The 14,262-nt window shown below is 37.9% G+C and overlaps 2 long non-coding RNA genes across 2 annotated transcripts in view; one reads left to right on the forward strand and one right to left on the reverse strand.

The window, feature by feature from the left end:
• The window catches only part of LOC135075687 (uncharacterized), a 545,949-nt gene that overhangs the window by 297,879 nt on the left and 233,808 nt on the right, over nt 1–14,262 (reverse strand). The gene's annotated exons all lie outside the window — the stretch shown is intronic.
• LOC135075506 (uncharacterized) lies at nt 5,309–8,041 on the forward strand. The gene is made up of 4 exons (XR_010258033.1): nt 5,309–5,603; nt 6,151–6,365; nt 6,543–6,770; nt 7,530–8,041. It is a non-coding gene; the product is annotated as an uncharacterized LOC135075506 (long non-coding RNA).

The raw sequence follows: 14,262 nt of genomic DNA on the forward strand, positions 1-14,262 counted from the left end.
AATTAATAAAAACCGGCCAAGTGCGAGTCGGACTCGCGCACCGAGGGTTCCGTACAAACCTGCAAGGTTTACAAAGTTCGTTCATTACGACAATCGAGTCATAACTATGGTATTTTTATTGCAAAATGAAATTCATAACATTACAATGGGGAAAGATGGAGGAGCATAAATTTAAGACAAAGATCTCTTTATCGTTTAAGTAATCCTTTATTTTATAGTATTTGATATGAATTTCAACTTGATAGCTCTACGCGTTCATGAGGAAAAAAGTAATAAGTTTATATTTATTAAAAAATTATATATTGTAATGTAACTAAAAATTTAAGGTTTTCGGAATTTTTCCTTTATGTGTGCTATAAAACGTTGCTTCATGCCAAATTTCAAGATTCTAGGTCGACTGGAAGTACCCTTTAGGTTTTGATTCCCTTGCGAGTACTTGCGAGTTTCAAAATATGCAGCTTAAATTGCTGTTTCTTTTGATTGCGTTGACATAGAAGTTTGATTTTGTTACAGCTTAAAGGTATTATAGACCTGAGTATTTGGTATGAATTTCAATTAAATACCTCTACGCGTTTATGAGGAAATGGGTAGTAAGTTTAAAATTATTAAAAAAATATATATTATGTGATGTAACTAAAAATTTATGGTTTTCGTAATTTTTCCTTTATCTATGCTATAAGACGTTGCTTCGTACCAAATTTCAAGATTCTGAGTTCACGGGAAGCACCCTGTAGGTTTTGATTCCCTTGCAAGTGTCGAAAATTTGCGGCATAAACGGCTGTATCTTTTGATTGCGTTGGCTTAGAAGTTTGATTTTTTCACAGCTTCAAGGGACAGTAGACCTGAGTAATTGATATAAATTTCAGCTTCATACCTCCACGCGTTCCTGAGAAAAAGGGTCTTGACAGACGGACGGACGGACAACAAAGTGATCCTATAAGGGTTCCGTTTTTTCCTTTTGAGGTACGGAACCCTAAAAATTAGTAACGTGGCAGACCTCCCACCAGGTGGACCGACGATCTGGTGAAGGGAGAGCCTGAATGCGGGCAGTGCAGGACCGGTCGTTATGGAAATCCTTGGGGGAGGCCTTTGTCCAGCAGTGGACGTCATTTAATTTTGGCTGAAACGAACTAACGAAAGAATAAGTGGTATTCCGTCTAAAAACGAGTCCCAGCAGACTGTAGTTATTAATCAGTATGGATAAGTATGAAACGGAAACGCACATTAGAAATAAGAAGTCGACCAAACTATTGGCCGATAAAAAGTTTTGTCTGCAGGGACTAATGGAAACATCCCACTTTAAATGGGCCGACTAATTAACAATTACTATTCAATTAAACTGGTACAGTTTGCTGCATTATGAAACAATAACGAGGACTTCATTCATAAGCTATTTCTGTAGTCAATTGTTTTAATTGTCCATTGGGCGAGCGAGTGAAGTGCGAACAAAACATCTAAAGCTTTCATCCAGATAAAAACTTATAAACTTTGACATGATAGTAGAACGCTACTTATCTGACAGTTACAGAAGTCCATTATCCTTCTTCTAGGTCCTGTCTATTTCTGAAGCAAAAGTCATCAAAATTTTTTTCGCGATTGCGCAGTTTTTTGGTCTGTAGTTAAAAATAATCATTATCATATTTTGTTACCAATGGTTAAATATTAACAAAATGTAAACTAATAGTAAAAAATTGTACTAAAAGTAACTATCGTTCTGAAAACGCTATTTCCTTCGCTATTTTCCACTGTCATTAAAGACATGTTGTTGTAATGCTATAAATATAATAAAATTGGTTATTTGGACGAGGATCAAAAACTGCGCCGTAAAAACGTAAACGTTATGAAGTTACTTTTGCATTGTATTAATATAATATAATGAAATTTGGATTAACATGCTTTGGATTTAACCCTGTAGGGTAATTCAAGTGCAATCTGTCATTTCAATCTATTCTATTTGTCATTTAGCTTGTTTAATCTGTGCTGAATAAAGTGCACAATATTTAAGCAGGATATGGTTGCACGCGGATTTTTAGAGAGTTAAATCTTTTGGCCAATAGAAAACGTCATAATAGTTATTATATGAACTGGGATTGGTCAATGACTTTTGAAATTAAAATCCGATGGCCTGAAAAAATCGGTTTTCCAACAAACGTCAGTTACGCGCAAGGAGGTTTAGCTATTTATCCATCGAAGTTAATAAGGGAGAAGACATAAGACTAATTTTATTATTTGCCTGCCGCGACCCGGTTTTTACGAACAATGACGATGACGAACGATGAACCAGTAACGAGGAGCACACTTAGCAATGCTTCCAGGTTGCGCCTCGGTATCAATTAAGTAACATTTTCCGTTAAGTTTACTTTATGGCCAACTAAAGGACTTTTGCCGTCTCCATGGACAAACTCGAAGTATGATAACTACAGTCATTGTCAAAATTTTGCACTGCCATTGCCGCTGGATACCATATATCGCTACTATATTCATAGATAATAGACTTTCAGTTAATCGTCAAAATTGACATTGTTTTTTAAATAACAACAAATGGTATGAATTTTTAAATGTGATATTTTTATAAAGGTAAGTCCCCAAAACAACATTTGATAGCCTATTTTCTTTCGTTGGCATCTAAGTTCCTGTTTTCTACATATATGTTACTACTACCTATTGGATAAGTAACTAAGAACTTTGTCGTTTATTCCATGTGAACAAAATCCCTAAAAGCCCATTTGTAATAATATTCTTACTAAACACTGCTGAAAAAGGACTAAACTTCTGAGCTATGAACGTATAATCCAGTAGCATTAAGTAGGTAGGTACGTATAGCGACGTTGGAACTTGATATAGAAGTTAGCTGTTTTATATTTTTTTTCACAGCAGAAATCTTTATCTTTGATCTTAATATCTGATCGTACGTATTGTCTTTTAAAATATTACATTTGCCTAAATAAAAATAACCGACCTGCTGCTTATGTAAATTATAATTATTTATAACCCTACTTACAATGCATAACAATCATAATTAGGTATTATAACCCTACTTAACAATGCATAACAATCATAAGATAGTTTGGCGTATAAGTAGGTAGGTAGGTACTATCTAGGCCGAAGGTGGAAGCGATCGACCCGGAAATATTCTCAACCATCTCAACTATCATAATATGTATTTAGAACAGTCCCTCCTTACCAATGATATTATAGATAATACCATTGCTCCTTACCATCAATGCAATCGAGCAGACAAAGGACATTGATAAAAATCGCCCTAAGATTTTCAAAGACTTAGTATGTACCATAATTTTATGTATATTTTATTTATTTACTTGCAAGTGTCCAAACCTATCGGACAAGTTGCAGTTCGAAAAAATATTTTAAAAGTATTTAAACGAAATCAAAGTCACCGACATATTGACAGAGCAGAGACAGAGATGCGCTTTTTTAATTCGATTTAAGTAAATAATGGTATGATCGATTAGACTAGAGTCTAATCATTAGACCTTTAGACGGGCGCAGATCCGCCGCGCCCGCAGCGCTTCAGTGGATTATTGCATTTTATGTATATGTCGGCGCCGGACACAGATGCTGCAATTATTATTGATGATTAATAGTACCAATCTTAATATTATGTTATCTGTATAAATCTGTAGAGCGGAAGGTTTGTGATTCCTAAACGTAACACCCGACTGATGCGCAGAAAAAGATAACTGTCAATCAGTTGTGTCATGTCAAGTGTGAGCAGGCGGCTGCGAGGTTATCTTTGAAAGCGTGTTGAGTTTGGTGGAACGTTAAATTGTAGGAAAAGTGGTTGTCAACCATCCAAGATATTATCTCCTTGCCCGTTAACCCACGCCTATGGAGATTCCACCCCTAGAGTTCCTTCTGATAGAGACCCAGTGCCTTTATCAGAAGTGGGATTCGAAGGGCACTATTCAAAGGAGATAAATCTTTCAGCATGCACACCTACGCTACGCAACTCATCAAGTTTTACATGGAGGATGCTGGCTCAGACATTGAGAGTTGGTGCAGGTTGACGGAAATTATTGTGATTGACGTAAACTGGAAAGGCCTTTGTGAGTGAGTGAGTTAAGGGGGCCGGGCCAAGGGCGCCCGGGCCACCCTGTTGCCGTGGTTGAAGGGGCTGTTTACGCCCGGGCCACGCTGGTGTAATGTTGGTTTCCTGATCGCACGGCTGCATGCCTGGATCAGCAGTAGTAGTGGTGCGGTTTGAGGTAAATGGTTGAAGGAGCCTTGGCTTATGCCTTGCGCGTCGGGCCATGTTACCTAAACCCTGGTTTCCTGGTCGCATGGCTGCATGCCTGGATCAGCAGTAGTAGTGGTGCGGTTTGAGGTAAATGGTTGAAGGAGCCTTGGCTTAAGCCTTGCGCGTCGGGCCATGTTACCTAAACCCCGGTTTCCTGGTCGAAGGGGCCTCACGCCCGGGCCAGCTGTAATGTTTTGGTTTCCTGGTCGGGCTTCGCGCCCGGGCCAGCTGTAATGGTTTGGTTTCCTGATCGAGGGTCATCACGCCCTGATCAGCTGTATTTATTGTGATTCTACGATCTGATATTCGCACGCTCTGTAGTCAGGAATGGACGAGCTGTGATAATGAGAAATTGAATGTTTACAGATGGACAAACCCTGGACTAAGCGCACGAGGCCGTGCGATAGTCAGGCTGGCCGTGTCGGCGCCGGACACAGATGCTGCAATTATTATTGATGATTAATAGTACCAATCTTAATATTATGTTATCTGTATAAATCTGTAGAGCGGAAGGTTTGTGATTCCTAAACGTAACACCCGACTGATGCGCAGAAAAAGATAACTGTCAATCAGTTGTGTCATGTCAAGTGTGAGCAGGCGGCTGCGAGGTTATCTTTGAAAGCGTGTTGAGTTTGGTGGAACGTTAAATTGTAGGAAAAGTGGTTGTCAACCATCCAAGATATTATCTCCTTGCCCGTTAACCCACGCCTATGGAGATTCCACCCCTAGAGTTCCTTCTGATAGAGACCCAGTGCCTTTATATATTTAATCACATTTATTTACCTACATTTACATATTTACTCTTTTCTTTAAGTGTAGACACTGTTTATGTATAAGTCCACTATTGCATGCCGTGGCAACCTATAATTAAGGCAGCACTTAGATTAAGTTAAATACGTTGTAAATATTGATTGTCTTCCAGTGTATGTCTTGTTGGTTGTCCAATTAAATAAATAAAATAAATATTTATAGCAACACAATGTTTAAAAATAAAATTTTTCAAAAACGATCAATTTAATCGATTATGTCTATTCTAAATGGACATCCCTATTTGTTAGTCAAATTGTCATTCACTCGCATCACCTTTTCTCTCTCACTCACTCTTGCTGTGTTGCTGTCTTGCTTGATCCTTCTTTGTGATTCGTTTGTGTTTTAGCTTTTATTTTCGGAACTTTATTAACTACAAACTTGGCTATTCAAACGGACTCTGATTGATTGCAATAACGACATACTCAGCCTGGGATTTACTGTTTTTGTGTGGCTCGGCCAAGGCTCGGCTGGTGGTTCTATGGTGTTAGAAAATGAGCAACTTAATTATACACAACAATGGGCAGCACCTCGATCGGTAAGTACCTACATTTTGCTCTGCAATCTTATGAATAAGTACTAGCCTTGCCAAAATTCTGAATTGCCATTCTCATGGCGGGTTGTCTTGAAATGAATGTTCCGCTATTATCTGTGGTTCAACCCTGGACAGTGTGGACAGCCAGGCCCGATTCGATTGTAAGAAACTAGTCGATGGTACAGCGCAATGGAGGCATGAGCGAAACAACAATTATGTTGACAATCCAGCTGGTTTTGGTGTAAATCTAAGGAATTATTTACTTTGACACTATCTCCCTGCTCTCAATGAAAGCTTGTTTTGTTTTGTTTTTTGGAACTAAGACTACTAGATTATTATTTTTTGTAACTAAGTTTGTAACACGTCATAATTAATTATTATAACAACAATGCTTATTTACTAAAGCTGTTTAACCCTACCCTCTGACCCAAAATTCTACTAACAGCACATAATATTGAATTATCATTTTTTTTATGGTTTGCGGCTCAATTTATTCAACGCACAGGAGTATGTGTGGCATGGCATGCAATGAATCTATTTATTTTTACAGATTACAGCTCATGATCTTATATGCACAACATGTTGGACCCAAGCCCAAGATACAACACAAATGCATCTACTTCAAATCTTAGCAGAAAATGTGTGCTTTGCAGTAGAACACTAGAGCCTAGAACACGTTCACATCAGCTCATGTCCCTGAGAACTAACACTCAACATCATATTAACATCAGGAACATAATTGTGGAACGACTAACTCCATTAGAGGTAATGCACGCTAAAGTCCTTATTTAATAAAATGTTATTGGCTATACAATCAGTCTAATTCTTGTAAAGTTATTGGTTTCTGTAAATTAATACTAAAATAAAATAATTTAAGTGCGGGACATTAAAAAACTGATAATTTTTTTAAACTTATTTCTAATTATTATTATTTTTAAACAGGTTACTGCAAATGACTACATCTGTGGGGCTTGTCACTCATTATTGCAAAGAGATACCACACCTACTTCACAAGACTCTCCACATATGCCAACCGGTGCCCCGGTAGGTCACCAACAAGTTTGTGTTGGATGTGGTTGTTCATTATTGCGAACTTGAAGTCATTGTTTGGATACAGAGAATAATCAAGATATATTAAACATTGTTCGAAATTGGATTCAACCCAGAGAGGTAAGAGCCCTGCCAGTTTTATAATACATAAAAATAATTATGCTGGTTTATTATAATAATAAAAAAGGTTTTTTCCGAATCAGCCTTCCCATCCTTCAACTCCTTCCATTGCTTTCAATCTGCCACTACTCTCATCCATACAGGTTATACAGGGTGGAAACGATAAGTGATCTCACTCGATTATTTCTAAACTACACAAGATATCGAAAAACTGGTTACTCATCCTGAAAGTGCTTCACGAGCTCTTTCTAACGGTATCAGTAAATAGTTACAGAATTAACTGGATCTATCCGAAAATTCAATGTTTTCAGCCTCCATACTAAATGTATGCCAGCCACACAATATTAAAAGTGTTATAGATCACTTATCGTTTCCACCCTGTATAATACAAATAGACTTATATTATTAAAATATTGCAATATTATTACTTACATAATATTAAACATAATTTTTACTATTATAAAGCCAGTTAAAAATTCCCTGAGCCAAATAAACTCAGTAAAGTTTTATTTATACTTCCTGCATAACAACAGACTACTCTTTTAAACTACCACTATTCTCACTCTCAATCCTCGTTCCTCATTCATCCCTTTCGTTTCCTCCATAGACCAATCATTCCTCATCATTCAGCGTTCAAATCATAAATTATCTTTCATCACTCATCTTACTATTCCGTTACACACAAAAGTCGTTAATCCTATATAAATATTGCTCTTCTTATTGTTGAACTGTGAATCTGATGTTTTATTTTATTTTCAGATTCGTCCTTCAGATCTTCTTTGCCATAGATACTATCAGAGAGCACGAATTACTACAGTTGGTGCTTATTTAATGAAGCTGAGGACCGGTGATTCAGATGACAGAATAGCTACATTACTTGGCATTTCAAGGAGTACTCTTACAAAAATGTAATGAAAGCACGCAGTATGATGGAGGAACATTTCGTACCAGCACATTTAGGGTTACAACATATTAGTAGAGAGGAAGTAGCCCAAAGAAACCTTTATGTTCCAGTCTCTTTTCGGGAAGCCAGGAAACGATTTACCACAAAGAAAGGCTATTGTCATCATGGATGGTACATACATACATTTATGTGCAAAAAAGTAGCAATTATGCATACCAAAAAAAAAACTTATTCCCTATACAAATATCGGAATCTCGTTAAACCATTTATGGTACTTTGTTGTGATGGCGACATCATTGATGTATTGGGCCCATATTTAATAGAAAATGTAGAACATGACCATTAATAAATAATAAGTACCTACATACGTATTTTCATTTATACCTACATAACTGCCTACTTACCCTTGGGTCGGAATAAAGATATTTTTGGATTTAAATGTAAGTAAAATATATTAACTTCTTTTTAAAAAATGTTTGGCTTTTCCGTAGCCATTCCTATTTTTCCAATACGCAAAGTTCTATTTGCTGCTATTCATACGGTTTGACAAAGGGGTTCTTTATCGATCTACGATTTAAAGTGTAATTAAGACGTCTCTCCTACATATCTATACCTACTTATAATAAATCTGTAGAGAGGTCAATTCTGTATGTTCTGTATGTTATAGGGGCATTTTTTGGAGAAATTTATCAAATAACAAAAAAAACACGAATTTTTAAGCAGATTTTTTTCAAAAAGTATCATTTTTTATTATTTGTTGGCCTTTTTTGTGTATTTTATGTATTTTGTTTAGTATTGCATGTTATTAAGCATTATTACTGTTTTTATTTTATCAGGATATACCGCTTAGTTTAAAAGTTATTACGTTTTCTTTACAATAAGTAATTGCAAGAAAAAAAATTCTATAAAAAATTTAAAAAAAATCTCAAAAATTTTTTGACCTCTTTTTTGTCGATAAAAATAGGTCTAGTTTCATCTATTTTCATATGTACACTTTAACGTGACTCACACTGTATAGTATACTTAGGAATTCTCACGGGAACAGGAATTAGCGGGAAAATCCTTTTGTATGAAAAATCTAAACCGCTTAAGTTAGACGCTTTAAATTTCGCACGTAGGTACTTTAGTAAACTAATTCCCACGGGAACGGGAATTCGCATTATTATACATATAATTCTTGACAATAAATAGTTTTATTAGCAACTAGCGGCCGCCCGCGACTTCGTACGCTTGGATCCCGTTTTACCCCCTTCATCTATCTTACGCGGTTTAGATTTTTTCGTTCAAATGTTTTTTCCCGTTCACGTGGGAATTTTGCAATATCCTGTTGTAACTAAGCTTTAAGTTTATTAAGATACCTACATGTCAAATTTCAAGCGTCTAACTAAAGCGGTTTAGATTTTTCATACAAAGGGATTTTCCCACGAATTCCAGTTCCCGTGGGAATTAGTTTACTAAAGTACCTACGTGCGAAATTTAAAGCGTCTAACTTAAGCGGTTTAGATTTTTCATACAAAAGGATTTTCCCGCTAATTCCTGTTCCCGTGGGAATTCCTAAGTATACTATAACCTGCCCAGGAGTATGAAGAATAATTGTACCAAGTTTCGTTAAAATCCGTCGAGTAGTTTTTGTTTCTATAAGGAACATACAGACAGACAGACAGACAAAAATTTTACTGATTGCATTTTTGGCATCAGTATCACCCCCTGATAGTTATTTTGAAAATATATTTCATGTACAGAGTTGACCTCTCTACAGATTTATTATAAGTACCTATAGAAGATAGAAAATGGAAATGTACTTCTGTTATGCTAATAACCTCAAAATCTGAAGCATTTTTCCTATTGTAACGAATCTCCCGCTTATCCGTGCTTTAAGTATCTACACTAATATTATAAAGAGGAAAACTTTGTTTGTTTGGTTGTAATGAATAGACTCAAAAACTATTGGACCGTTTTTATTAAATTCTTTCACCATTCGAAAGCTACATTATCCACGAGTAACAGGCTAAATTTTATTTTGGAAAATAATAGGGTTCCGTAAAATATGTAGGTACCTAATGTAGGCCACGCGCGCGAAGCCGCGAGCGAAAAGCTAGTGGAGTATAAGGTGACAATCGTTAAGTAATTTCACATATAAAATCATTATTTCATTGCTTGGGGGTCTTGGGGCGAACGATGTATGGACGCAGAACAATATCCTTTATTTTCAAATTTAAGCAAAAAGCATTCTGTGGTTATAAAATACCTATGCTTATTTGCACCTAGTTTATCAATCACCATGTTAATTCCATGCTTTCTATCCAGTCGACTGCTCTAACGACAAGGGTGGGCAGTCGTTGAGATGACAGCGCGAAAATCGTCGGCATCCACTAATTATGACCCTTATGTACCACTATATTGACAAAGTTCTCCGTCTTCGTACGCGATATTGGAAATTTGGCATCTACCATCGGCTGATCTGACATTAGGCGTAGTCTGGCTTTGATATTCAATTTTCAACTGTATTACCTTGACAATCAGTTCAAAATTGATTACTAGAAAATTATTTGACAGACGATTTCTACTCTCGACAAATGCATTTGAATTAGCCCACAGTATTGTTAAATACCTTCTGTCTACCTTCAAAATAACACTGATCCCCGCCAATAACTTCGACAATCCGATTGGCTCAATCGTGTAAGCGCGGAGACAAACATTCCCTTTTATTATCTGAACGAGCACATGTGGCGTCAAGCACCCATTAACAGTTATTTGGCATCGAAGCTAAATTCTATATACGCATACCAATTTGGCACTTTGGCAAAGGTTTTATTTGAGGATTGTGTTCCTGTGATATAACTGTGCTATTTATAAAACTTCAAACAGTCTTCTAGACAGTTAAATAGTTCGTGATTCGAAATTATGGACCTTATCATCCTTTTTTTAAATAATACTAGGGTTGTTCAAAAAGTAATAAGAATGGGATATTTCTAGTCATCACAAAAATCTGGAAAAAAAATTGGGTAAATAGCTTAATTCTTCACTATAAACTTATAAAAAAAGTCACTTAAGTTCACCTTTTCATTTAAGAATTACATTCAACTGAACAAGACCAGTCGGGAAGACCTTGTTTTCTTTGGCCAACGCACCCGTACACAACCTTAAAGTTGCGGCGGCAGCCAAAAAAAAAATGCGTTTTTAAATGCTCAAAACCCATCATTTTCTCTAGATCTGACTCTCAGCTACGTTAGTAGCTCTTATTCCTATTTAAAAAGTAATTCAGGGACCTGATATTTGAGAAATTGTAGAAGCAGTGTCCTTTTTAGGTCTTTTTGGAGAGTCAAGAAAATCATCCGACTGGTCGTGTTCAAGCGAATATAATTTTTAAACGCAATGATGAACTTAAATAATTTTTTTTACCAGTTTCTAGTGAAGAAGTAAAAGCTACCTACCCATTTTTTGCAGATTTTTAGAAATATCCCGTTCTCATTACTTTTTGAACACCCCTCGTAATTACACACTTTTCAGTATGTACACTAACAGGTATAGTACTGACGATGAATAGGGGACGAAGTACGAGTTTAATTAGTGCCGCGTCATCTTGCAGGTGTGACGTCATTCAGACCGGTAAGAAACCAGCTAAGGCTGCGTTCATACAAGCAGAGTAGCGTAGAGCGTGAAAATTGTAGCTGCAAGATCATATAGCGGCTTAAATTAAGTTTTTATGGACCTTAAGTGAAGGGCATGGATGGGATAAGGTAAGATAGATATCTTTTACTTTATTATTCTTACTATGGACCCTATAAAAAGGCGATTGAACGTCCTATGCTCGGAGTTTGATCGAATCAGAATTGAGAAGATCCGCAGGAAGACCAAAGAAAAAAGTAACTGAAATAGCCCGCAGAACTGCCAAATTTAAGTGGCAGTGAGCGGGGCACATAGCATGTAGTCGGTTGTTGGGGCAGAAAATGTCTTAAGTGGCGACGAGGCGGAAGTAGTATGCAGGCCTCCCACTAGGTGGAAAATCGATCTGGTGATGGTCGCGGGTCGCTGTTATCTACCCTGTAAGTGCCTATTCACTCTCACCTTGAAAAGGCCCGGAAATTCCGGGCCGGAATAAAGTGTATAAACCTAAAAGTTTCTGTAGGCTCCTAACTCTATATTTCCCGTCCCGCGCTAAGCTCGTGTATGGTCGCGCAATTTTTAATACGCCTCATGCGTTGACGGTTACGACGTCCATAGTTCATGTCGTCGCTACTTTGAGTATATTATTAGAATGAGTTATTATAATGTCGTTGCTGTAGGCTCCTACTCGCTATTTCCCGCTCCGCGCTATTTTCTTGCATGGTCGCGCGCTTACCCACGGCAGTTATTAATGCGCCTCACGCGTCGACGGCTCATTAGCCTCCTGCGGGAGGAAGGGCCTTTTTTGTCCTCTCATTACATTAGTAAGTGTGGAGATAATTCTGTACGACTGTTTGCAACGTGGCGTGAATAACGCACGGAAGTTTTGGTATGGGCGCGCTCTATAACTAAAGCAGTCTTACTTTCGCTTTTCTTTTCTGTCTTTGCCTGTTCGTAAATTATATCTATTGACTAGCAGCCGCCCGCGACTTCGTACGCGTGGATCCCGTTTTACCCCCTTAGAGGTGGAGTTTCGTAAAATCCTTTCTTAGCGGTCAGTCAGTCAGTCAGTCACCTTTGAGTAATATTTCGATTGTGATAAATAACACCGTTTTGAAAAAAAATCTAGCCATTTTGAATGCAGAGATGAAAATAATATTGTTTGTTAAAACTTTTTGACCAAAAAAAAGAGAAAATTATTATGTTTTTTAAATTACCATATGCATGATAAAAGATAATGCCTGGCTTTATTTGGCTGTCAAGCCTTCAATATCGGCTGTACGTTTACCATATGAGTTACACGGACAAGCGACACTAATGAGCGTGCGAAATATTCTCTATTAAATAGCGCGTGATTTGATAGTCGACCTTTGTTAGAACGTTTTGACAATAGGTTTATTATGGTTTACTAATTGTAGTCCAATGGTTTTAAACATCAAGTGGCAAAATCAAAAACTAATAACCTAGTATTGATAGTAGCGCCCTTGGCGGGGCGTTTGCTCGGGCCCATTTGGCGGGGCGTTTGCTCGGGCCCATTTGGCGGGGCGTTTGCCCGGGCCCATTCTTTGGAGGGCCGCTATCGGTACTTCTCTGATCAGCAGAGCTGACTAAGCAGAGGCATGGAGCAGACCGTAACCCGCTACGGCGGGCCGGGGGTCCTATTGTACTAGGGCCGCGAGGAGAAAACCTCTATAAAAACAACTGGAGGAGGGGATTGGGGGTTCTAGCCTGAGGCGGAGCTGCGGACGAATGTCCAACTAGGACAATAACTCGCGGCTCCGTTTCTTTGGGCTCTGGTGGAAACCGTCGGGTTTAAGTGGGTAGGCCCTGCCTTTAGTGCAGCGGTTCCCAAACTAATAAGTTTGGGAAATTGACTAAATATAGTCTACTGCCCACTTTGAGAATAAATTATTTTTTAGCGCCCCCCATTTATGTAGTCAAGTGTCGAGTTTAGTCGGTGTCTAAGAGTCCTCCTAGTAGATGACGCCTCCCAAGCCTCTACACAACGTCCCGATTTTTTTTCTGGGTCTCTTACCTTTAAGCCTGCAGCGCCCACAAGGGGGCGTTATCGCCCACTTTGGGAAAGACTGCTTTAGTGGGTAGGCGGGGAGAGTCTCACATAACCCACTGGCCGTCCCCATCGACCAGTGGGTATGCGCAAAGCATTTCACGACATAAAAAAAAATATAGTAGCGCCCTCCTGCAAATGTCGTAATTATATGATTGTCCAACGTAATAATCGGAAGTTATAAACCAGTATAGATAGTAGCGCCCTCCTGACGATGTCATAGCTGGGACGGTTCAGTGTAGGACATCTCAAATGGGTATAGTAGTCATGTAGGTATTTTTTTATAATGAAACAAGAAAATTACCATCGAAAGATTGTAAGTAGTAGTCCTAGGTAGACCTTGCGAACTATTTGTCGTCTTCTGTTTCATTTGTCACCTGCTTCCAAACAAGTAAATGGATTTTGATTTGATTTAGGTTGATATAGGGTTAATTTTTATTTTGTTTCTGATTAGTTTTGTTCATTTAAAATTAAAATATTAGGTTCGTAAAATTGTGATCTTACATCATTTCAGCTGTTATGGTAAAAAGCCTCTTATAAAATTATAAATTCCACACAAAACTAATTTGTTTTTACAAAGTAACAAATCCTTTGTGATGCAAACTATCTAAAACCTAATATTGCTTAGCTTTTATCCAAGGCATATTGACCCTCGTACAACAACAGGGTCTGTGTCGTCCAGATATTCGAATTATTCGCCCTTGCAGACGACGGTCGTGTAATGAAATATTTTCCCGTATCAGAGTAAATACAAATGAGTAGGTCGTCTTCATAGAAACGCACGGGCGCGGTTTGTATGTGAGCGCGCCAACACGTATGCGGCGCGCACGCACACACTGACAAATTTAGCGGGGAGCCAGTCGTGGTTGCGCCGAATTTTGTCAGTGTGTGCGTGCGCGCCGCATACGTATATT

This window comes from Ostrinia nubilalis, chromosome 10 (assembly GCF_963855985.1).
Source record: "Ostrinia nubilalis chromosome 10, ilOstNubi1.1, whole genome shotgun sequence".
Taxonomy (NCBI): Eukaryota; Metazoa; Arthropoda; class Insecta; order Lepidoptera; family Crambidae; genus Ostrinia; species Ostrinia nubilalis.